Source organism: Herpailurus yagouaroundi, unplaced genomic scaffold (assembly GCF_014898765.1).
Source record: "Herpailurus yagouaroundi ecotype Mexico unplaced genomic scaffold, PumYag 141, whole genome shotgun sequence".
Lineage (NCBI taxonomy): Eukaryota > Metazoa > Chordata > Mammalia > Carnivora > Felidae > Herpailurus > Herpailurus yagouaroundi.
This window is the reverse complement of record NW_024412396.1, coordinates 25,162,554-25,187,479: the sequence shown is the minus strand read 5'-3', so window position 1 is coordinate 25,187,479 and position 24,926 is coordinate 25,162,554. Positions and strand designations below refer to the sequence as shown.

General features: G+C 34.8%; 1 pseudogene; it reads right to left on the bottom strand.

Moving 5' to 3' along the window:
• Window positions 1-18,099: 18,099 nt before the first annotated feature.
• On the bottom strand, window positions 18,100-18,863 carry LOC121031282 (developmental pluripotency-associated protein 4-like; annotated as a pseudogene).
• Between the last annotated feature and the right edge of the window lie 6,063 nt (window positions 18,864-24,926).

The following is a 24,926-nucleotide window of genomic DNA, read 5'->3' as shown; positions in this document are numbered from 1 at the left end:
GAGCTTAAAAGGAAGAGATAAGTACCCTGAAGATGGACTAAAACCAAATGCTATCCAGTTTAGAATTGTTCTAACACAATGCTCCATCATGAAGATAGAAGAAAGCTTGTCTATGGCCCAAGAAATGTCAAGATTAGCGGGGAATATTATGGGTTGCTCTAAAATAATGTATCAGAGCAGCGGCGCCTGGTTGGCTCAGTCTGTTAAGCATCCTACTTCAGCACAGGTCATGATCTCACAGCTCATGAGTTCGAGTCCCACATCTGGCTCTGTGCTGATAGCCCAGAGCCTGGAGCCTGCTTTGGATTCTGTGTCTCCATCTCTCTCTCTGCCCCTTCTCTGCTCATGCTCTCTCTCTCTCTCTCTCTCTCTCTCTCTCTCTCTCAAAAATAAATGAAAATTTAAAAATTAAAGTAAAATAATGTATCAGGGCAGGTAATGCACATGGAAATGTGGTTTGGCCCTGTCTGTAATTTAAGACAGACTGCTGACTGCCTCGTCATCTCATGAGTTGATCTCATGAGATCTCACGAGTAGATCTTTTCCATAGGAGAGATCTACAATTTAAACCTCAGTATACTTGTAAACAGTGGAAAACTACTGTCTACCTCTTCATTAATTATTATGGGTGGGGGGAGAAATTGCTTTCTGCAAAACAAGTCCCTTTTTTTTTTTTTAGAGCTACATCTTTACACCCACTCAGAAAATTCCTGAACTAAATAAAATTAGGATTTTTTTAAATTCTATCTTTCACACACTAAAAATATGCAAGAGGGGTGCCTTGGGAGGCTTAGTCGGTTAAGCAATCGACTTCCGCTCAGGTCATGATCTCCTGATTGGTGAGTTCTAGCCCCGCATTGGGCTCTCTTCTGTCAGCACAGAGCTGGCTTTGGATCCTCTATCCCCCTCTGTTTGCCCCTCTCCCACTTATGCTCTCTCTCTCAGAAATAAAATAAACATTTAAAAAATATGCAACAATTATGAATTTTATATTTTAAGAATTCTCTATTAGTCTGATGATCAATTCATAGTCAATATCTTAAGAGAACTGTGGTTCTGCTACTCGAAATGTGATAGGATTCAATGCAGAAACTTCAAAATAGGGTATTACATTAACTCCTATGGATGCAGGTTTATCTAACACACCCAGGGTAAGCCTCATTTTGACAGAACATAATTGTGATGGGCATCTGACTTTTTTTTTTTTTTTTTTTTTTTTTTTTTTGAGAGAGAGCACAAGCAGGGCAAGGAGGTAGGCAGAGGGGGGGCAGAGAGAGAATCTTAAGCAGCCTCCTTGGAGCCCTGGGTGGACCTCAATTTCACGACCATGAGATCAGGATCTACGCCTGTGTCAACAGCCGGATGCTCAACCGACTGAGCCACCCAGGCACCCCAGCAATTGGCTTTTAATAGAGAACTCCATGAAAGCGATAGCACTTGAACTAAATCAGAATTCAGAGCATACCAGGTACAGGCAATACTTGTTCAAAGACAAGAAAGAGGACATGTTCCAATTTTTCTAACTGCAAATAAGAACTTTCCATTTCCTCTTGTGTAACCATAGGATTTTAAATTATTTCTAATAGTACTAAAATCTTTATAATAGGACATTTAATGGACATATCTTAGGCATTTGGTCTTTCTAAATACACATATTGATCTCAATGGAAATCACTTTGCTTTTTTCTAATCAAGTACTCTATGATTTTTAAAAGTGTCAGAAAATGAAAGTGTCATAAATTATTGTATTTGTGCAATATTATTATTTGTTTTAGACATGGATAACTGAATTAAGATATTGTTAGAGATTTATACATGTTATCCTACATATCTCTGGTTTGGTTATTCTTCTTGTATAGAATTAAAGAATAATGCATCAATACCTTTATCTGTTCTACTGTTGATTGCATATGAATAGTTTCCAATGTGGATCAATTACAAGTAGCATTGATATCAACACTCTTGTACTTGTAACCTGCTATACAATATTACTAAGAATGAAAGCAGTGGGTTTTAGGGTATTCATATTTTTAACTTTATACAAAATACCACAAATAAAAAATGTTTAAAAGGAAAATTAAAGAAAAATAAGCTTTTATAATTTCAAAACAGATCCAGAAATTTATGTCAGGGTGTCAGTGTGAAAATTTTAATAATGATTTAGAATGTGGCTAAGTCACATGACCAGCAACTGTCAAAGATAGGCCTTGGGACTTTTAATAGCAAGTGCAATGGTAAAATTGAGTTCAATTCCTCTTTAATCAATAAATTATTCAAATGAATTAAAACAGCATTAGGATACAAAGAAAATTCAAATTTACCTATAAATTTAGAGTGGCTACTGAGCCAGATATAATTCATTTAAATCGTTTTTTTGAACCTAAATATGGATGTACATTGTTTTGGAAAATTAGCACTTAACTATGAGATTAGTTCCTTTATCTTTATAGTCATATTTACCTGTTGGTAGCATATTAGAACAACAAAACAATGAATTTTATATGGCAAAATGCAATTCCCATCACTTACTTACCACTATAGAAAAATAAGTATAATAGAGGATCATAACAGCTGGTTCATATTTGACATTTTCTACTTAAAGCCATAAAGTTGATAAAATTACAGGGAAAATAAGAATATTTTACTTGTGACTGATTTGTTAAATAATAAAATACCATAGAGAAATAGAGTCACACTTTAGGTAGGTGAATCAGTAAAATACAGATTGTTTTTTTATCAAAGTTTACTATTCCACTTATATAATTTTTGGTTTTTCAAGCAAGATTGAATTTAAAAATCTGAGAAAAACATGTAAAAGGTATATTGTAGCTCTTACTCTTTATGTCATTTTGTCTGGAGAGGTAGAAAGCTAATATCAGATTCATTGCTCTGGAAGGGCTAAGGCCTGACAGTGCTTTTTCCTCTCCTATGGATATGTGAGAGTCCCTTGTTTATAAACATTTCTATAAAATGAAAAGCAAGGAATTTTAATTCTTTGTACAGCTTTGGAAAAATATATATTGGGAATGTAATCTAATCTTACCAAAGATAGATATCTATAGTCAATTCTTACCATTTACTCATTCAAAATGTTTTTTTTTTTTTTTTGTGCTTTAAATTTTTAAGTGTCCATTATTAAACTCTTAACTTTCTCTACAAAACATGCATATTATAAATGCTTGTGAATATTTGCAAAGCTTATTAACAAAGGAGAGATCCGCATGTGAAATTTAGTAGATTGAGGCATTAGACTCAAATTCTGTTTTCCAATAAAGCTCTGAATATTTCCAAATTCTTGTTAATAGTTTTTCTTCAGTTCTTGCTCCCAATTAACCTTTATAGTTTCCTTAATACAAAAACACTGCACTTTGTACTATTTGCATTTTTATCTTACTAATAACATTTTTCATCTCCAACTTTTGATTTCAAATCTAATTATTTTGAGATTACTATCACCTAAGTGTTGTAAAACCACTGTGTTATCAATAACTGTTTTTCATTACAAAATTAAAATGTATTTTATCATTGTTCATTGCAAAACATCCTATTGCATGCATTGGCCCCAATTAGCTTTGTAAACATGGCACTTATTTCAGATACCTTAGCCTATTATTCTTTCAATATACCCTGATGACACTAAGTGAATGTTTGCTTTAATCAAGCTGAAGAGTTTTACAGCCAGCAATATGCATGCCAAATTTAAGTTTTTTCCATTTAAATAGGTGTATAAATATACATGTCAAAGCAGTAGCATTATCTCTAGGTTTATAAATACACACATTCACACATATATACACATATCGTATTTTGAAATAATAATACTAATACCTAGCCATTTGCCAGGAAATATGCCAAGCTTTGAGATAAAGAGGATTATCCTACTTAATCTTCACAAACTGCATGCTATAGGTGCTATATTTGTCCCATATTACAAATAAAGGATCTAACAGTTCTCTTCAAGGATATTTAAAAACAAACAAGTTGGGTCAATGAATAGCTACTTTAATGAAACACTTTCATGGATTTCTGTTGATTTTTTTATTTTGTGAATCTCTCCTATGATTTTATTTTTTGATTTCTCCTATGCACTATCTCCTATGATAGTACAGGCAATAGAATTTAATTTATTGACTACTGTAATGACTGGCACAGAATAGAACATATTATTCTTTCTTGGAATTTTATAATGATAAAGGATAAGAGTTCACCTGCTGTTAAAATCCATGGAAATCTTTCCTTCCCCTAAAGGTCAGTTTATCTGATCTTGTGTAAAATTATTTTACTGTCAAAACATCTCATATTTGTTTCTAATGCTGGCTAAAAGCTTAAAATTATAAATTGCCATTTTGACAAAAAGATAAATCAGATGTTTCCATCTCAACCAGAAGTGCATTTAAAATATATTAAGAATATTTGTATGTTGATAGTTTTAATAAAGTAACTCAATCATTTCTATGACATTATTTTTTCTTTGTAATAAGAATTTTAAATATTAAATCAGTTTGTCTTTTAATAATAATATCACAACGTATCCATCCAATTCAAGCTATCCTTCACAGAATTAGTGAAAAAAGTGGAAATCCTGTATGCAAACAATGTCGCTGAATTTTCAAACATTCAGAAGTGCTCTTTTGGAACTGTCACTAGAGCTAACAAATTAATTAAACTAATTAACAAGAAATAAAAATGAATCTTATACTTTAAAATAAGAATACAACTTCCACTGCTCTTTTCATTTTCTCCTTCTTTCCTACCAGTATTTAGTTCAGCTTGATTCCACACATCCCATTTTCTCAGGTCTTTCCAGTCTCAGCCCCAAAAGAGGTTATATTGTGGCGTTATATGAACTACATGGTTGAAGAAAGTTAATAAACATACAGCAGTTATGGGATGAGTGTGGCTAGTTGATAACATGGTGGTAAATAATGAGTAATATAGGTAAAGTTCCAGAAGTGAAAAATTGCTTCCGCAGTCTATATAGGAGGCAGTGTAACGTAGTGAATGAATCACTGCATTTATCTGAAATTGTCCTAATAACTTCTGACTACGTTTTAGGGGTAAAATTAGAAAACATAAGTCAAAGTACTCTACAAATTATAAAAGACAATAATTAGCAAAGATAACTGCAGTACAAAGCTGGTACTTAAGCATGGGAGTACCTGTTGAGAGCCATGATGTCGCTACATGAAATATTTTACAGGATGTCAACAAAACTGCTAACCTTTATTTTTTATTTTTATTTTTATTTTTTTTTTAGTGTTTATTTATTTATTTTGAGAGAGAGAGAGAGAGAGAGCGAGAACGTGCACACATGCACATGCAAACTAGGGGCAGGGTGGCAGAGAAACAGAGAGAGAGAATCCCAAAGAGGCTCCATGTTTAGCACAAGTCCCAGCAGAGCTTGGTGTCATGAATGGTGGGATTATAACCTGAGCCGAAATCAAGAGTTGGTCGCTTAACCAGACTGAGCTGCCCAGGGTCTCCAAACCTGTTACCTCTAAAGTTGAGCAGACTTGAAGAAAACAGATGCAAAGTAACATTTACCTGAATAGTAATGTAGCGCAGGGGAATTGACCTCAAAAGATAGAAATAATAAGGGCACCTGGATGGCTCAGTCGGTTATGTACCTGACTCTAGATTTCTGGTTAGGTCATGATCTCAAGGGAGCCATGCGTAGGGTTCGCTCTGCATGTATGGAACCTGCTTGGGATCTCTCCCTCTCTCTCTACCCCTCCCCTGCTCATGCACACGCTCTGTCTCTCAAAATAAATAAACAAACAAAAAGGTAGAAATAACAAGACAAACAATTCTGGATTAAGGATGTATGTAATAGTTACATACATCTACAGCTTAGGTTATGTATTTCTTGAACAAATGGGATTTAAAAGTTACTTATTTCATATTTATTGGCCTCTTCTTGTTCAGCTCTATCTTCTTTTTAGGGGTTCTTCCCTCCTTAAAGGAAATATTCTTCTACTCTCAAAGTTTTTTGCTTTTTGTTTTTTGTTCGTTTTTGTTTTTGTTTTTGTTTTAACAATACTTTGGGTTTTTTTCACCTTAAATTTGTGAGCTTCCATACCTTTTCTGTTTCTGGCTGATTGTAAACATTTCATATGTATTTATTAATTTGTCTGATTCACTTGTTATCTAAATATCAAACAAATTTGAGAATGAGGAAATAACTTTGCTACTGAATTCTTGCACAAAATGAAAATCTATTAATCCATTTCCTGCTCTGTAGTCTAATTGTGACAAGATTTAACCAGCACACTCTACATCTCTTTTCCTGCAGAATAGCCATATGTTTTTAAACTCCTTTTAGTTTAAGTGAAAAAATATAAAGAAAAAATAGACATATTTCAGTTTCAACTTAGGTTTTATCATCTGGAAATATTTCCTGACTCCCCCAGAATTGCACAAAGATTTTCTGTATTTCAGAAAGGTTTTCCACATCATGGCAACTTTGTAATGACTCTGGTGTAGTATATTATCTCATTACTGTCATTTGCATTAGTAGACTTTGAGCTCCTTTAATATGGAGACTGTTTTATTCATCTTTTATTCCAAGTGCTTGAATGGTGCTTCGTATATAGGGCATTTTTTGCTAATGCTTAATGTTGAGAAAATAGACATAATGGATAAGGAATTTCTTATAGTTCATATATTCCTATTAAAAATAAATTAATAACAAGAATTACACTGAAGAGAATTTATGAGGTGATGTTAATTGTTTATAATAATAAAATTAAACATGATGATTTGTAAATTATATATCAATGTATACGCCTAATTAATTCTGCCATACTTTATCTCATAGGATGTACATGTACCAACATGCCAAAAAAGTATAAGCCATTTCTAATTTAATCCTATAAACCTTAGCCTTAACAAGTAGATCACCATTCCTATAGTAGATACACAAAGTAAAATGTATATTTCTTCACAAGTATAGTTTTATTTTAAGTTTATTTAAATATTTAAAGAGTAAGGGGGAGAGAGAGAGCATGAGAGAGCACAAGCGAGCATGAGTTGGAGAGGGGCAGATAGAGAGAGAATCCCAACCAGGCTCCACACTATCAGTACAGAGCCCAAAGTGGGGCTTGAATTCACGAACCCATGAGATCATGACCTGAGCTGAAATCAAGAGATAGATGCTTAGCCGACTGAACAACCCAGGCACCCCACAAATATAATTTTAGTGAAGTGCCTATAGTATTACAAATCAGTTTAACATCACATGGAAGTTTTTTTCAACAGGAGGAAATGCTTTCAATTCCAAAGAAAACACAAACTCTGTTTTAAGGATTTTACATGAGCAATATAGAATCTCATAAACACCAAATATTCTCGAAAATAGAAACATTGTATTTACAGTGGTAGCAAGGCATTTGAAAGTAACAGAACACATCAGGGCAAGTTCATATAGTGAAAGACACTATATATTCCTATTATAACCACAGAATAAATATATAAGTAGGGTACTTACCTATAGAACCATATTTAGGAAAATCATATAGAATAATGTGATATTTCAATCAGCAGATTTTAAAAATTTATTTATTTATTTTGAGAGAAAGAGAGGAGAGAGGCAGAGGGAGAGGGAAAGAGAGGATCTCAAGCAGGCTCTGCACTATCATTGTGGAGTCTGATGCCAGGCTTGATCCCAGAAACCATGAGATCATGACCTGAGCTGAAATCAAGAGTTGGACACTTAACCAACTGAGCCAAACTGGCACCCCCAATAAGCAGATTTCAAAGCAAAAACTAATGAAACTATGATTATGACAAAAGAGCAGGTGCAATATTTGGTCTATGTCCCAAATATTAAAAAAATAATAAATTAAAATGGGAAGTAGAAACCTATTCCCTTCACTTAGCAAATCTTCATGAGATAGCTATTATAAAACACTGTTAAGTCCTAAAAGGATACTACCACATAAGAAGAAACGGTTCCTACCTTTAAAAAGCTTTGTTTCCACTGGAAGAGAGCATAGATGCACACACAAAGATACTTTCAATATAAGATAGTGAATGATAAAGTTTTGGGAAGCACACAACATGCAGTATCCCAACATACACTGTGTTCCTCCCTTTTTTCCGGTAGCAATGGGTTTTGCTGTGGGTCTTGATTAGCGAAAATCATCACTAGTAATCCCAAATTCACTGCTAGTCCAGGAATCCAGGGCTGGCCCAGTACACAGCATCATCGCAAGGATTTCCCCTAGTACTGATTAATGCTTTGGTAGGGCATGTGTGCTAGGCTGGCATAATTAGACTAAAGGAAAGGGATGGGAAAGAGGTGTTCTCAATTCTTTTCTGCCAGATGTGAACTAGGTAACCTGTAATCCCTGGCAAGTGACAGCCTTTCTACAATCAGCTATAGATATAAGGTGAGGAAGTTTACAATATGGACAACAGACAGAGAGATTGACGGTGTGAGACCTCAATACTATGGTTGAGTCACTAGACCAATCAAGAAGCCTGTTCTACATGTTGTATGAAACAATACATTATATTATTGTTTAAGCAATTTTGAGTTTTCTTACTCACAGTCAGAAACATCCTAATGGATAAAAATCATTCGTTTATTTCTAGTATTATATTGTGATTATTTTTGTCCCTCCGGAGTATTATATACTGATCACAATGATTCATTTTCTTATAAATATACTTATTGAGAAATAGTATGAACTCATAAAAAATTAAAACTGAAATACCGTCATTGTTCCCACTCTACTCTGATAAAAATATAATTTGATAATATGAAAATTAATCCCAAAAGAAAACAATAATCAAAATTATTCTGTGAGAGTACTCAAGTCCCATGGGGGAAAAAAATATATGTGCATACTCAGATAAACTTTGGTCTTTTTCCATAATCTGAAGTAATTTTTACTAACCCCAAAGCCAGTGGTGGTGGAAGAAAAAATGGAATTATAGATCCATATGTGCTATAAAATATGAAATAACATGCTTGAAAATAAACAAAACTAAAAGTGCTTACCTGCTCTAGTGTCTGTCAGAGTAGATACTGAAGGCCTAGCTTCCAGAAAATGGACGAGTAGTCCTCTACCCTGGGTCTAAGTTTGTGTGAGCCAGAATCTGGAAACAAAATAAGACTTTGTCAATTTTTTTTTTTTTTTTTTTTTTGGTAATTCCTTAGGAAGTCAATCTATCCAGAAAGTAAGTCACAATGTCTATACAGTAGCACCATTTTGGATTGAATGACGGATAAATGACTGGCTCAAAGATGCAAAATATTTTCATTAAAAAAAAAAACAAAACATCATTTCTGATAAAAAACAAAATAAGTGAGAAACGAAGAAAGATACTTTTTGAAATAATACACCTCAATAAATATCAACAATATCGATCGAGATATGAAATATCTCATTCACTTTATGGACATAAGATCATATTATTACAAGAAAGCATACCCATTATGATATGACAATACACAATAATAAAATTAATAGCTATTGGGAAATAAAAGACAAAATCATCCTAATAAAATATATATTTGTCTTCCAGTACTACAGAAGAGAATCACTGGGAAATGAAACAAAAGTTCAATTAGCTGTCCAGTCACTAAATATATTTGGAAAGATCAATTGCTTTCAAATATACCAGAACAAAATAGTTTAAAAAATATAATAAAACTCTTAGTTAGTATAACAATAAATGATGCATTCTATATATACAAATTTAAGTAAAATCAAGGACCTGAATGAAAAAAGTAAAACTACAGAAGTATATTTTAGATTTAAGTAAATGCAAAAATACTCTGGATGGTAAGATTGAAATTACACAGGGGCGCCTGGGTGGCTCAGTGGGTTAGGCGTCCAGCTTCAGCTCAGGTCATGATCTCGCAGTCTGTGAGATTGAGCCCCGCGTCGGGCTCTGGGCTGACAGCTCAGAGCCTGGAGCCTATTTCCGATTCTGTGTCTCCCTCTCTCTGACCCTCCCCCATTCATGCTCTGTCTCTCTCTGTCTCATAAATAAATAAACATTAAAAAAAAAAAAAAAGAAATTACACAGACATAAAATCTATTGCCAATTTACACACAACATGCTCAATATTTATTAATTTTTTCAACTTAATTTAAAAGTTATACATAAAAATGCTTAATAAAAGAAACAACTGGGGTGTCTGCGTGGCTCAGTCAGCTTAGCATCCAACTCTTGATTTCGGCTCAGGTCATGATCCCAGGGTGATGGGATTGAACTCCATGTTGGGCTCCATGCTGAGCAAGGAGTCTGCTTAAGACTCCCTCTTTCTCTCTCTTCCTCTGCCTACTCTCACACTCTCTCTCTAAAAATAAGTAAATAAAAATAAATTTTTAAAAGCAACTCCTTAAAATACTTGTACAACTATTGTTGATAAAAACTGTCTTGTTAGAGCAGAAGGTTCACACCATATGGGCTCCAAATGTGTAGGCCATGCTATTGTTGTTAAGTGATGGCTAAATTAGTTACTAATTATATTATATGTTAGGCTTATTAGTTATACTGTACTATACATTATTCCGCATATATATTTAAAGAATTGAGCAAAATTGCTATCTCAACAACTGGACAAGTGACATGGTTAGATAAAATCTAAGACTGACATCTGGTAAACATATGCACAGAGGATAAATCTTGAGAATAATTAAACTCATGTAAATTAAAATATCCAGACAATCCATTTTTAACTCATGGAATCATCAAAAGAATAATAATGAAATGTTGGAGGCTAGAATTTACTAATAGGTGCTTTTATGAGCATGGTTAGTGGATTATAAATTGGTTCAACTTTTCTGAAAAATCACCTTCCAATTTATCTTGTGAGTTTTGAAATATTCCTTGTCGTCTAGGGCAGGGACACTTTTTCTCAGTCTATCCTCAAGGGGAGAAATAAAACAAATGCAACAACTCTAACAAGTTAGAGGTGTAGTCAAATATTTATGGAACAGGATGTCAAAAGTGGATGCTTTCCGCTCCTGTTCCTGCTGACGCATTAACATAATAGATGCCAGGTTACAAAGAGAGACATTAGATCCTCATATATATATTTGAAAAAGAAGGTATAGAAAAGAAAGGTTGTTAATCTTTGGCTGACCTCCCACTTTTACCCAAACACTGGTTTAGAAGGGATGAAAAAAGAGGGTTTGGCAATCAGAAGACAACAGGTAGTACCTACACTGTCATCTTTAAGCATGTGCTAAGTTCAGAGGACACTAATGCCAGCTCACCTTGACATTCATCAGGAAAGAACTATTCTGCTCCCATACTTCCTCCCCTACAATGCTTCCTTCTTCAAGTAGTCACAAATCTAAACACTAGATAAGCAAAATTCAATCATGTCCTGTTTTCAACTAGTCTTCTGACATATAATATTCTATACTGAGGGATGAGAGAAGCCTCCGTTTTAAATCAAGATGGAACTTTTTTTATTTTTTTAATGTTTTATTTATTTTTGAGAGAGACACAGAGCACAAGTTGGGGAGAGGTAGAGAGAGAGAGAGAGAGAGAATCTGAACCAGGCTCCAGGCTCCAAGATGTCAGCATAGAGCCTGACGCAGGACTCGAACTCACAAACTGTGAGATCATGACCTGAGCCAAAGCCAGACGCTCAACCGACTGAGCCACCCAGGTGCTCCAAGAAGGAACTTTTGATCAATACATGTGGGTAGACATTTTAATTATTGAATTGAATGTTTGTTTTCTGATTGAAAATGAAGTGCAACATTTTATTACTGAAGAGTGATTAAGTCATCATGGATTTCAGGCAGAGAAAGAACTATTTATTCAAAACAAAATAAAAGGAAGTCAGAGACAACAAAATAAAATGACTACATTATTTTATCTTGCAGGTTACTTATATGGGAGAAAATTATTCAATCTTGTATAGAAGAAAAAGTTTTTAAATTCACACCTCATCATGTGAATATACCAATTTGGCCATCTACAGATGATTTGAAATTCTGATCATTTCTCAAGTTTTAAAGATAGCCTTTTTTTATACATAATACTATTATTTGGTAATGGTGAGTACAGTTGAAATACTACAGTAGTAAATCCTGATAAAGAATAAGAAGTTTTCTATCTTAGCATTCTCAAAAGATACTCAAAATTAAAATAAAATAAGTGGTAAATGCACTAGTCAACCTACTTTGAACATTTTTAAATGTCTGTAACTTCGAAAGTTTAGAAAGGAACAGGAAAAGTAAACTGAAGCAAGATAATACAGAAAAGAAATAGAAGTGATTGAAACCAAATTTTGATCATATAAAATTATTCTCTATAAAAATTAGAATTTGCAATTTACCAAAGCATATTTAATAGAAAAAAAAAAAACCTGTCTGCCCTCTATGGGACTCAAGCATTAATCTGGTCATGAAGATAAATCATTATTCAAATGCCCCCCCAATTAAAAAGAAATATGTATTGAAGGGGAAAGAGAAGTATTAGTGTCTCGCAATAAAGAACCACTCTCTGGGATGCTTATTTCTAAAAATGTGAACAGGAGAATAAAATTAAATAAGCAATACTAGTAGTAACTCAATTAGAGTGAAACATACTTAAATAATATTTGTATGTTTTAATTCACAATTTACTTGAAAAAAGTTATCAGAGCATTAAGAATAAAGAAACCATTAAGTAATTTAAGTCAACAGTGAATTTATTTGGAAACCTCAAAATAAATGAAAAAAATATATATGAACCCTTTCATCATCCCAACACACAATCCTTCCATATAATGCCTATTTCTAAAACAGCAAGGTTTTAATCATAGGTCAATTTTTGATTACTGGAAAATGCCACTCATTGAGACATCTGCAGCATTTTATAGCCTGATGGAAAAGCAATGTTCTGAGCACACGAGCATTTTCCTGTGCTGCAAACATCATATGGTCAGGCTCAGACATTAGGTCCACAAGTCAGAAAGTCATCAATGGCATAATTAAGGGAAGATCGGCATTTTCAGTGTTACACCACAAAGTCAAATTTAGCTATATAACTAAGCTACATAAACTTTAATGAGGACAATGTTTCAGTCTTATCCAATCCATGGTACTTACAGACTCAGTCATATATGTTAGTTCACACCATAAAAAAACAAATGCCTCCAAAAGTGAGTAAAAGAGAGATAGGGATGTGGTTATTTTATATTAGAATACCGTAGGGAAGAAAACTCAGTGACAGAATTTTTAGAGTTTCTTCAGGCTCGTGGTTGGTATGATTTCTTAGTTCTAAATTGACTGTTTCATTACTTCCTACAAATAAATGGAATAACATAATTATTTATATGTTTGTGAAAGAACTCTCTCTGTGTGCAAATTTGATTTGTTAAAGCAACAACCTTCAGCGTCATCTATTTTAAGGTTGGCAAAGTAAGCAGAATCAAATTTCTGAACTTAATGACAATGTCAGCGTAGCTTATGAAACCATAACAATGTAAGGAGAGACATCTGGTGTGCACCATGCATGTAATGTACGGTGAGCTTCAGTGATTCCTCCGACTGCTCCTGGCTCTGTATTATATGTGTGGCAGAGTGCCACTCAAACTAAGTAGAATCATTCAACTGTCTTGAATATAAAGTAAAGAATACAATGCTTCACTAGGCAGACTAGTTGCACATGAATTTTGATGCAGATGCCCAGTAAAAATGTTGCTGATAACTTGCAGCAGAAAACATCTGAAAGAATCAATAAAGGAAGGTTTCTTTCTAGAGAACATACAACTGTTTATGGTGCAATAATTTTCAGACACAAGTACAGGGTTTTTTGTTACATTCCATCAGTACACTGGGACTGATGGCTATAAGAGGTATGGTAACCATTGCAACCAAAATAAGATGTGCACTAGTGTGTATGTTACATATATATACACACATATATACACACATAATTCTATATAGAATTCTATATTCTATATGGAATATAGAATATATTTTATATTCTATATGGAATATAGAATATATTTTATATTCTATATGGAATATAGAATATATTTTATATTCTATATGGAAATATGTATCCCATATGTAATATATTCTATGTTCCATATGTATAATGCTGTATTATTATAGAATTATGTTTGTTTGTGTATACATATACATATGTATACTTTGAAATAACACCACCTTATTTATACAGTCCACAAAAAGGAAAAGGTCACACATCCTGAGTTTAAGTAAAATGCTATTTTTAAATATTATTTTATTATAACGTATCATTTTTCCTGTCTCATATTTTTTGTTCCTAATTAGTGCAATATGGGTGAGAATCCTTGAGACAATGGCAAACTTGAGTTTTTCTCCCTCCTTTCCCTCTTTAATCTGTGTTCCTCTCCACGGCACAGAAACTATCGTGCCTGACTGCGGACTCTTGGTTGATAATCAGGACTCTACAGAAATCCCAGCAGGAAAAAATACTACAGCATTTTCTTCCCTCTGGGTTAGCAAATACTTGATTAGAAAACATTCCATGTTTAATTAAATGAGGTAAAGATCAAAATACTGGGGATTTGGGAAAGAGTTTGGTCTATAAACCTGTCACCCTTTGGGGGTAACGTTAGTGCTGCTTAACATGAGTAGGTCTGGTCTCATGGGCCACCAAGAACACAAGGAAGGGCAACCAAGAACCCAAAGAAGTCTGGGAAAGTCCTAGAAGACTGGGGAGCAGTATGATTTCCTCCTGGTGCCTTCACGGAGGCATAGCAGCCTGCCATGGATTCCCTTCATTTCTAGTCATCAGCCAGACCTGACCTCAATAAGTGGTGTTAATATTACTGACTACTCATCTGTGGGTGGCGGAGGGTGGAAGTTGGGTCCATCTCTCACATGATGCACAAAAATAACAGCAATATTAATAAAACAATCTTTGGATGACAATGAGAGACTATATGAAAAATAATTGGGTTTTACAAGGCTTGATAAGTTTTGAGTGAGAGAAACAAAATGTAGAACAACTAATATAATTAATTCATTTTTGTCAAGTACCCCAAATCCACTTAATTTATAAAATGCTTAATAGGATTATATGAACAAGGAGAAAAACACCTTAGGGTACATACTAGATTAGTAACATGAGTCACTTGATGCGGGTGAAGGGCAAATAGAAAGAGAGAGAGAAAGACAAAAGAAAAAAGACTGCTTTAACAGTCTTACCTGTTATGATCTCCTATCTGTCATAGGCTTTCATATATTTAAATTGTTAACTGTGTATATAATATTAAATAAATTATAAAAAATAGTAATCCTAAATGCAATATTACAGTACATCTGTGTTTCATAATTACTAAAGAAAACTAACATGTATAATTAGGGTTTGTTAAGAAAAATATTAATCAAATCACATCATTGAAAAAACTAGGACCTCAGTAGTTATTTGTGATACTGATGATACATGAAATGGGATCTAAATTAACGAATACACAATATCTAAATTTTTTTCAAGGTGTATTATAGGTATTAATTTTAAAGCAGAAAATCTTTAAACAATAACTCCAACATAAGCATTAAGAAAAAAATACTCCAAGGGCAAAAGAGCTATAAAGATAAAAGTATGAAAGCAGTCAGAGAGATCTTAAAGATACATTTTATTGCCACATTTATACCTCTTAATGTGAATACTATATTCCAGGGTTTTGAAAGTGTATTATAACTACCCCAACTGCTTTCAGCAGTGCCAACATGAGGAGATATGAAAAGAAATTTGCCTTCCCACCCTTTTTTCTACTTCCACAATTTAAAATAATTACTTTGAAAACATTTAGTCAAGAATAATTGGCTGATTCCTCCCTGGGCAGTCACCTATATAGCTGATGACGTTAGATGTAATGAAAATAAACTTTCAAGAATGTGTTTGTTTGTTTCTTTGTTTGTTTTTCCCTACAAAAACACTAGGTTCTTTGTTCCAGGTATCAAAACGATAGAATATTCCAGTACTATTTTTAAAAGAAAGCTTTGCTTCTTGTCTCATTTTTGCAGAAGTTGGAAATGATTTTAATAAAGGTAAGCATGATTCTAATAGTTTCTTTTTTTTTTTTTCAACGTTTATTTATTTTTGGGATAGAGAGAGACAGAGCATGAACGGGGGAGGGGCAGAGAGAGAGGGAGACACAGAATCAGAAACAGGCTCCAGGCTCTGAGCCATCAGCCCAGAGCCTGACGCGGGGCTCGAACTCACGGACCGCAAGATCGTGACCTGGCTGAAGTCGGACGCTTAACCGACTGCGCCACCCAGGCGCCCCAATAGTTTCTTTTTTTAAATGTGAATATTATTTACTTACACTGAAAGATTCTGACTATTAATGAGTAGTCAGTGGGGAGACACTGAAAGATCATGGAAATACCTTGCTCATCAACAAACATTCCTCTCTAGTTTTTAACATTTATTGAGGTTTCTTGCCCAAATCTCTCCATATCATGATGGTTACAAACTTTCCAACTCTACTACTCTTTCCAGTACATTTTAGAGGGGGAAAATCTCATAATTCAAAAATTCATAACAATAAAACAATGTTGGAAACTGCCATGAAAACACAAGTGAAAAAATACATCTTTTCTAAGTCACAGGACTATAAATTCAGGAAGTACAAAAAATTTAAAATGAATCAAACTCATCAAATTATATACATTAAATGTAAACCTTTTTTTATGTCCAATTATACTTCATTTGAGTGGTTTTAAAAAATAATCATGCCAAATAAAATCATAATTTTTGGCTTAATCCTGAATTAAGAATATTAACAATAATTTGCTTATAATGCATATGGTCTCCTATATACCATAGATGAGTTTATGTACACATTTAAAATCCAATACATTATGGAGGCACCTGGGTAGCTCAGTCGGTTAAGCATCTGGCTCTTTATTTCAGCTCAGGTCATGATCTCAAGGTTCATGAGTTCAAGCCCATATTGGGCTTTACACTGGCAGTGTGGAAATGGCTTGAGATTCTCTCTCTCTCTCCCCCTCTCAATCTGCCCCTCCCCCACTCTGTGCTCTGTCTCTCTCTCTCTCTCAAAATAAATAAACTTTAAAATAAATATATATATATAAATAAAATCCAATACATTATGAATTTATGATTCATAAGTAACCTTAAGTATTTTCAAGCAGTAGAACTTGCATAACAGTTACAAGTGGAAATAATACTGGCAAAATATTCTGTTTTTTAAGCTTGAGACATACCATAGAGGTCTCAGGTTATTAAGAAAATGTAAAAAAATGTTGTTTTGTATATTAAGAATATGTTTTTGGGAATGGGGAAAGAATAACCGCTTTCCCTTTGGTTTAAAATATTCAACAGTTTTAAAGTCATGAATCCCGAGAAGGGGCATCCAGCATGAAAACACACCTGCTTTCCATTCTACTCCTCCACGATGGTCAGCTCCGTCTCTCACTTGAAGAGAACTGTTGGGGTGTCCAGGTACCTCAGTGAAGCATCAGACTCCTGAGGTCTGCTCCGGTCATAATATCATTATTCTGTGAGTTCAAATCCTACATCCAGCTCTGTGCTGACAGCTGGGGATTCTCTCCCTCTCTCTGCCCCTCCCCAACTCGCACTGTCTCTCTCTCTCTCAAAATAAACTTAAGAAAAAGAAAGGAAGGAAGGAAGGAAGGAAGGAAGGAGGAAGGAAGGAAGAAGGAAGGAAGGAAGGAAGGAAGGGAGGAAGGAAGGAAGGAAGGAAGGAAGGAAGAGAGAGAGAGAGAGAGAAAGAAGGAAAGAAAGAAAGAAAGAAAGAAAGAACGAACGAAAGAAGAAAAGAACTGTTTAAGTTCACTTCTATTTCAGAAAAGTAAACATTTGGTAGTATGAATGACTTTTTCATCTTACTAACTAGAATGAATGGTAATTTCTGAAATGCTTTTCCAGTTTAAAACACAAGAGCCTCTGTATCCCAACCCACAAAGCCACGGGCCTTGTTGGGGGTCTGAGGGTAACATCCACAACCCACCAGCCTGTGTGCCCTGTAAGCAGGAAGAATGGAGGGTGTGGAGCGCCTGCATTCCTTCCAGCTGTCAGTGGCACCAAGGAGTTGATTGTAGTTCCCTTTCTACCATTAATTATAATCACAACTAGACCCCTTTTCCTGGGATCGTAATCTCATTGGAGGCTTTTCATTGAAATCTTATTCCTCCGAACACATCTGGGCACAGCCTGTTGGCCTCCAGGTGTGGGGGTGGAAAACCACAAGCAGGTAGCAAGAAGAGTGCACACATTCATCCCTGCGTTTTAGGCATCCAGGCTTGTCCTGCGTGAAATTGAAGGCGAACCCATCCCTCTGTGTCCATAGGCAGACTTCCCCCATGGATTAGACACCACTAAACACCACAGGCCTCCCGTGGCGATTCCACTGTCTCCATCTTCCCAGCCCTGGCTGCCATCCTGGACCGGGAGGCAAACACAGCTTCTGGGGCTGAAGTTGTCACAACAATGGCGTTGGCTCTCTCCAGGATAGCATCAGACCCAACAAGGCAGGCATCCCACCCTCAGGGGGAGCAGCCACTCGAGGAAAGTAGGTTCCATCAGAAAATGTCTTTTTTTAGACCTTTCCAGAGACGTTTCTCCCTTGTCCATCTTTGATCTTCTTTGTGACGGTGTGAGAATCTTGGCCTCCTTTGCGGTGACAGGAATGTTCTTCCTATGATCAGGGTAAGTAAGCATATTCACAGAGTCATTTATATGTGTCTAATTTCCGGCTTTTGGTGCTCAGCTTTAGTTGCTGGCACCAGGCCCGCAGGATGTCTTGGTGGAGCAGGTTGGCTTGTGGCATTTTTAGAAGATAATTGGGACTTTCTTCCTAAGTCTTAAACTCTTCCAGTGCCTTGTGTCACCTTTTCTGGACAGGAAACTCTGTCTTCTTTCATAGATCTTTTTCATTAGCTCCTGTTCACTGATGTTCGCTGTAACTTTGGGTGGCCAGAAGCCTGCTGTGTCTCTCCGGATTCTCATGATACAGGTTGCAATTTGCAAGCCAGATAATCTTCCCTGACTTCTTTGTGGAATTCTGCTTTTCGCCTTTTCCTTTCTCCATATCCAACAAGAAGTCAAGATTTCCTAACTGTTTCTAAGTCTAAACAACAGGAGTATGTTGTTCATACTAAATTCTAGAGTGAATAAAATAGATATATGTCTTCGGCTTCAGAGAATTTAGTGCCTTATTCACCTATTTTTGTTTCTTTAACTTTTTTTTTTAATTTTTTTAACGTTTTATTTATTTTTGAGACAGGGAGAGACAGAGCATGAACAGGGGAGGGTCAGAGAGAGGGAGACACAGAATCGGAAACAGGCTCCAGGCTCTGAGCCGTCAGCACAGAGCCCGACGCGGGGCTCGAACTCACGGACCGCGAGATCGCGACCTGAGCCGAAGTCGGCTGCTTAACCGACTGAGCCACCCAGGTGCCCCTCTTTGTTTAACTTTTTTAAAGATAAAAGGTGCCTGGGTGGCTCAATCAGATGAGGTTTTATTTGACTCTTGATTCTGGTTAAGGTCATGATCCCAGGGTCATGGGTCATGGGTCATGGGCATGAAGCCTGCCTAAGATTCTCCCTCTGCCCCTCTCCCCTGCTTGTGTACTTTCTCTCATTCTGTCTCTATAATTATAAAAAAGTAAAAAATAGAAAGAAAGCAGTGATTACAATAGTGATAGTTTTACAAAAGATAAACAAAGAGGGGGTGCCTGGGTGGCTCAGGCACCCATTGAGCATCTGACTTTCACTCAAGTCATGATCTCGTGGTTTATGAGTTCAAGCTCCACGTCAGGCTCTGTGCTGACAGCTCAGAGTCTGGAGCCTGCTTTGGATTTGTCTCCCTTTCTCTCTGCCCCTTCCCCACTCATTTCCACGCATGCCCTCTCTCTCTCTAATAAACATTAAAAAAACTTTTTTTTAAAGATAAACAAAGTGGGGCGCCTGGGTGGCACAGTCGGTTAAGCGTCCGTCTTCAGCTCAGGTCACGATCTCGCGGTCCGCGAGTTCGAGCCCCGAGTCGGGCTCTGGGCTGATGGCTCAGAGCCTGGAGCCTGTTTCCGATTCTGTGTCTCCCTCTCTCTCTGGCCCTCCCCCGTTCATGCTCTGTCTCTCTCTGTCCCAAAAATAAATAAACGTTGAAAAAAAATTAAAAAAAAAAAGATAAAGAAACAAAAACAAGTGCTGTGATGAAATATAACGGGAGGTATGTCACTTCACTTCATTTACCTGGGGTGATTCAGAAGTGATGATTGCCCCAAGGAATAGAGAATATCAAGATTAATAAAATTATTCAGTAATATCATAAAGATAAAATTGTTCCAAGAATAAACAGAGCAAGCACCAACCTGTAGTTCAAACAAGTCCCTTAATCTCTATCCTCAGAAAATTAAAGGGTTTGAAATCAGAAATATGAAACATTACTAATTTCCATATTAAATGGGACATTTTCTATGAATTTCAAATGTAATATCACAGACAATATGATTAATAACAACCTGTCAAATTTGATATCTAAAAGCTAATTTTTAGTTATTTTTATGTTTGAATTCTAATAATATACTAATAAAAATATTTTGAAATTTGGATAAAATTCTAAAGTTTACCCCATCTTATAATAATATTCATAGACAAAACCGATTTTTTCTTTAAATTAAATGAAATGTTATTTGATTTGCCTTAATTCAAATGCTAAAAAATACAAAGCATTTTCAATTATCTTGCTTACAATAAATTTCTTTTTTTTAACCATCATTCAGTAGGCTCTAATTTATTCATATAGGGAAACAAATAATTCTTACATTCATAAAAAAATGAAAATTACTTATCAAAGAAAAATATCATATGAAGACTATTTCATAGATTCAAAAAAACACACACTTGTGATCAGATACATGTAAAATAATTTCAGAGAGAAAAATATATTTCAGAGGGATAACTATTTTTTTGTCATCTATGATTAATAATTTATTAAAGTGCAATATAAAGATATTTATTTCAATAACAAAAATTTCAATTCAAATAGGTAATTGTGCAATATTAAAAAAAGAAATCTACCACATCTATCCACGTATTTACAAATAATTCTTACAGTTTCAATTTCAAAAAAAAAAAATTCAATGTTGATAAGAGCACAGATTCAGTCCAATGGTAGCAAATCGTTTCAAAAATCCTTAAGAGTTGGGCGCCTGGGTGGCTCAGTTGGTTGAGCATCCCGCTTCACGTCAGGTCATGATCTCATGGCTTGTGAGCTCGAGCCCAGCCGGGCATCGGGCTCTGTGCTGACAGCTCAGAGCCTGGAGCCTGCTTCAGATTCTGTGTCTCCCTCTCTCTCTGCTCCTCCCCTACTCGTGCTCGCTCTCTCTCTCTCTCTCAAAAATAAGTAAAATTTAATTTTTTTTAAATCCTTAAGAGTATTCATTTCCTTCATTCTAGTGATACCATTTCTGAAAATGAGTCCCCCACCCCGCCAAAAAAAAAAAAAAAATGTAGGATGGTAACAGTAATCGTATGATGATTAAAAAACAACAGAAATGACCGAATTAAATAAATCATCTTACTGTGGGATACTTTGTACCCAATAAAAATTTTTTTGGTCTTCAATTTAAGTGACATGGAAAGACATGATCTGCCTCTCCATACACATACAAGAATAATCTATAACTATACATATACCAACGGTGGCTATCTCTGCCCTGGGAATTAAAAGTCTTTTACACTGTTTCAAGTTATCTACATGTGTCTGTTAATTTTGTTATAAAATGAGAATGTATTATTTTTATGATGAGAAAGCTAGTCTTAACTATACCAAAAATAATCAATAATTTTGATGGTAGTAAGGACTACCATCTTCCTCTTAGATGTAGGCATAATGTTATATAATTTCAATGTTTTGTTTATGTTGATGAACATATTTATCAATAAATGGATAACTGACTGCACAAGTAATTATTTACAAGACTGGAAAGTAAGCTTAGGGTAAAGTTATTTTCTATATTACCTTTCCTTTCGGTAGGGAGAAGTGATGTGTGCTTTGCTTCCCAAAATTTTAAACAAAGGAATTTCCTACTTTCCTTTTATTTTTGGCTACTTGCTTTTTCTAATATCTGAATAAAATATTTTCTTTTTTTTAATTTTTTTTTAAATTTTTTTTTCAACATTTTTTATTTATTTTTGGGACAGAGAGAGACAGAGCATGAACAGGGGAGGGGCAGAGAGAGAGGGAGACACAGAATCGGAAACAGGCTCCAGGCTCTGAGCCATCAGCCCAGAGCCTGACGCGGGGCTCGAACTCACGGACTGCGAGATCGTGACCTGGCTGAAGTCAGACGCTTAACCGACTGCGCCACCCAGGCGCCCGTAAATTTTTTTTTAATGTTTATTTATTTTTGACAGAGAGAGAGAGAGACAGAGCACGAGTGGGGGAGGGGCAGAGAGAGAGAGAGTCACAGAATCCAAGCAGGCTCCAGGCTCTGAGCTGTCAGCACAGAGCTGGACGCGGGGCTTGAATCCACAGACTGCAAGATCATGACCTGAGCCGAAGTTGGACGCTCAACCGACTGAGCCACCCAGGTGCCCCTAAAATATTTTCTTACGTTATCATTTGTGTTTGGTTTGGCACTTCATTTCCTTTTCAAATTTTGAAACAAATGCTCAGAATGTTTAAGAATTTCCTCAAGCATTTAACTTTGCTAAAGGGTCACAGGCTTTAACCATTCTCTCTAAAAATAACCCTCTCTCACTCACTCTCTCTCTCTCTCTCTCTCTATCTCTTGAGTCACATAGTTCTGAGAGACAATCTTCCCTCTCAGTTTATGGTAATTTAAGAGTTTGGTTGAGGTACCATTCCTACTTTACTTATTTTTTTATAGTTAAAATGCTTTCACTGTTAATTCCTTCTCTTCCCATTTATACCCACTCTAACTGTTAAAGCCTTTGAATATGTATGTATTTTTTAAAAATATACAACATTGAATCTTATATGCATATTCTCTTATTTATTTAAACTTATTCTGAATCATGTTATGCATACAAAATGATTAAAAACATGATTTATTAGGTCAGTATAACAACTATAAAATTGAATTTATGAAATAAATGACAACTCCTTTAATGAGCATTTATAAAGCCTTGCATTCAAAAATTAGATTATGTCAATTTGTCCAAAAGCACATGGAACAGGTGGGCAGAGCAATGGGCTAACTAGGTGATGAGTATTAGGGAGGGCACTTATGATGAGCACTGGATGTTGTATGTAAGTGATGAATCACTAAATTCTACTCTTGAAACAGATATTACACTGTATGTTCACTAACTGCAATTTAAGTAAAACTTGAAGCTACAAAAAACAACCAAAAAAAAAGAATCATAAAAAAATCTCAACAAAACTTTAAAAAATATGTGTCATACACTGTTCTGTGACTACAATGACATTAAATTTAAATATCAATGATTGAAAGGCAAAAAAAAGTTAACAATAGTTTTGGAAGGCAAAAAAAAAAAAAAAAAAGTTAGCCATAGTCTAGAAACTTAAATAATAATGATTAAATAGCTAATAGATTAAATATTTGAGCTGAATAAAAATTAAAACATTATACATCAGAAGTACAAATTCTGAGTAAGATATACTTTGAGGAGAAATTATATCCTTCCGTTCTTACATTAGAAAAGAAAAATCCTAATAATCAGTATATAAAGAAATAGAACAATTGAATCATTATATGCTCAAAGAAGTGTTAATTATCATTGTGAGTAGAAAAAAAAATAAACAATGGAGCAGAAAGTAATGGATAAAAGACAATGTTACAATAGAGATGATCAAAATATATATATATATATATATAGATTGTTTTCTTAAAGACTTGTCCAATATCTTGTGTCATTGCTGAATGACTGAAGACACAAATAAACCAAGTGAGGACAATAATACAAAAATCTTTGCTCTGAGAAATTTTAAAACCTAAGAAAAATTTCTAGAAAAATGTAATTTTGAAAATATAAAAGTTAGATACCATAAATAATTACAGAGATATTGATGAATTGGAAAACAGTTAAGAACATAAACTCAGGTGTGTTTGAAGGTGAATTCTGCCAATATATCAAAGGAGAGATAATTTTGTCTTATACAAACTCTTATAGATAAGAAAGAAAAACAGAAACTCTATCTCAGCTATTTCTAGGCTACAATAATCGTGATTACAAAAGCAAGCAAAATTATAAACTAATCTCACCTAATGAAAATAAATGGAAAACTTTTAACAAATATTAGCCCACCCAGTCTATGATTACTTTCAAAAAACAACAAAACCATTAAAAAGATTTGTAACTAATATGACAAGCTTAAATGGAAAACCATTATTTTAATAGATTTAGAAAAGACATTTGATAATTTTACAATTCATTCTTGAAAATAAGCAAATGAAAAATTTCAAATATAGTATTAGAAGTTCACATTCTTTTTGTTTTTTTGTTTTTTTTTTTTCAACGTTTATTTATTTTTGGGACAGAGAGAGACAGAGCATGAACGGGGGAGAGGCAGAGAGAAAGGGAGGCACAGAATCAGAAACAGGCTCCAGGCTCTGAGCCATCAGCCCAGAGCCCGACGCGGGGCTCGAACTCACCGACCGCGAGATCGTGACCTGGCTGAAGTCGGACGCTTAACCGACTGCGCCACCCAGGCGCCCCAGAAGTTCACATTCTTAATTTGCTAAAGAGTAGCTACTAAAACCTATAATAATTATTACCCTAAATGAAGAATATTAGAAATTTTTCTTTAAAATCAGAAAAAAGTCAGTATCTGACATAGTTTCTATTGAACTTGTATTGGTGGACCTAGCCAAGTAATAATATAAGTTAAATGAAAAAACTAAAGGGTTGAACAGAAGTAACAAAACTGCCACTACTCACAGATTATCTCATTTTCTAAGGAGAAAACTTCAAGGGATTTATGGAATTCATTAGAA